Below are 2,013 nucleotides of genomic sequence, written 5' to 3'. Positions count from 1 at the left end.
GTTTCCTGTTGAGTCTAGTGTCTCATTTTAAATTTGGTGTCAACTGCATGTTTCTTTTCTTCTTGCATTTTTCGAATTCATTCATGTGTCTTCATTGATCTTCAAGTTGTTCTTGAGGATTTCCTTGCTCTAATCTTTAAATTCTCTTGTCTTGAGTGTTTTGTTGTGTCTCATATGCATTCTCAATTTGTTAGTGTCAGTAGTATACAAACTTCTAAGTTTGGTGTCTTGCATGCATTATTTATTTGATTTTAGTTTCATTTTGATTATTCCTCATTATTGAAAACCCAAAAACAATTTTAATTTGTATCTTCTCGAGTCAATAATACAGAGAATTGAAGATTCAGAACATACAGCAGAGGAATTACACAGAAAAAGCTGGGCGTTCAAAACGCCCAGTGAGGAAGGAAAACTGGCGTTTAAACGCCAGCCAGGGTGCCTGGCTGGGCGTTTAACGCCCAAAAGGGTAGTGTTTTGGGCGTTAAATGCCAGAATGGACACCATTCTGGGCGTTTAACGCAGGATGGCACAAGAGGGAAGATTTTGTTTTTAATTCAAAATTTTTTCAAGTTTTCAAAAAATTTTTTAAATCAAATCTTTTTCATATCATATCTTTTCAATCATATATTTTCAAAATCAATTTCTTTCCATTTTCAAAAATACTTGCTAACAATTAATGATTTGATTCAACATTTCAGGTATGTTGCCTTTTTTGTTGAGAAAGGTTTAATGTCTGAATCATATCTTTTCTTGTTAGCCAAGTCATTAATTTTCAAAATCAAATCTTTTTAAATTGTTTTTCAAATCATATCTTCCCAATCATATCTTTTTAAAACCATAAGTTTTCAATTAAATCTTTTTAAATTTCTAATTTCAAAATCTTTTTCAAAAATCACTTGATTTCTTTTCCACTCTTAGTTTTCGAAAATCAATTAGTATTTTTCAAAATGTTTTTAAAATCTTTTTAATTTATTTTCGAAAATTTCTTCCCCTCTTCTCACATCCTTCTGTTTATGGACGAACACTCCTCCTCAATGTACAATTCGAACTCTATCTCCCTTGAAAAGTTCGAATTCTTCTACCTCCTCCTTCTATTCTTCTTTTCCTCTGACACCTCAAGGAATCTCTATACTGTGACATAGAGGATTCCATATTTTCTTGTTCTCTTCTCTTTCATATGAGCAGGAGCAAAGACAAAAGCATTCTTGTTGAGGCTGACCCTGAACCTGAAAGGACCTTGAAGCGAAAGCTAAGAGAAGCTAAAGCACAACTCTCTGTAGAGGACCTAACAGAAATCTTCAAACAAGAAGAACCCATGGTATCCGAAAACAACAATAATGCCAACAATACAAGGAAGGTGCTTGGTGACTTTACTGCACCTACTCCCGACTTCTATAGGAGAAGCATCTCATTCCCTGCCATTGGAGCAAACAACTTTGAGCTTAAGCCTCAATTAGTTTCTCTAATGCAACAGAATTGCAAGTTCCATGGACTTCCATTGGAAGATCCTCATCAGTTTTTAGCTGAATTCTTGCAAATCTGTGACACTGTTAAGACTAATGGGGTTGACCCTGAGGTCTACAGACTTATCCTATTCCCTTTTGCTGTAAGAGACAGAGCTAGGATATGGTTGGACTCACAACCTAAAGAAAGCCTGAACTCTTGGGAAAAGCTAGTCAATGCCTTCTTGGCAAAGTTCTTTCCACCTCAAAAATTGAGTAAGCTTAGAGTGGAAGTCCAAACCTTCAGACAGAAGGAAGGTGAATCCCTCTATGAAGCTTGGGAAAGATACAAACAATTGATCAGAAAGTGCCCTTCTGACATGTTTTTTGAATGGAGCATCATAGGTATCTTCTATGATGGTCTGTCTGAACTGTCCAAGATGTCATTGGATAGCTCTGCTGGAGGATCTCTTCATCTGAAGAAGACGCCTGCAGAAGCTCAAGAGCTAATTGAAATAGTTGCAAATAACCAATTCATGTACACTTATGAAAGGAATCCTGTGAACAATGG

The 2,013-nt window shown here is 35.9% G+C and overlaps 1 non-coding gene across 1 annotated transcript; it reads right to left on the bottom strand.

Moving 5' to 3' along the window:
- Positions 1-1,720: 1,720 nt before the first annotated feature.
- On the bottom strand, positions 1,721-1,824 carry LOC127747271 (small nucleolar RNA R71). The gene has a single exon (XR_008009073.1). It is a non-coding gene; the product is annotated as a small nucleolar RNA R71 (small nucleolar RNA).
- Between the last annotated feature and the right edge of the window lie 189 nt (positions 1,825-2,013).

This window comes from Arachis duranensis, chromosome 4 (assembly GCF_000817695.3).
Source record: "Arachis duranensis cultivar V14167 chromosome 4, aradu.V14167.gnm2.J7QH, whole genome shotgun sequence".
NCBI lineage: Eukaryota > Viridiplantae > Streptophyta > Magnoliopsida > Fabales > Fabaceae > Arachis > Arachis duranensis.
The sequence above is the reverse complement of the archived record's forward strand: the minus strand, read 5'-3'. Positions and strand labels throughout refer to the sequence as shown.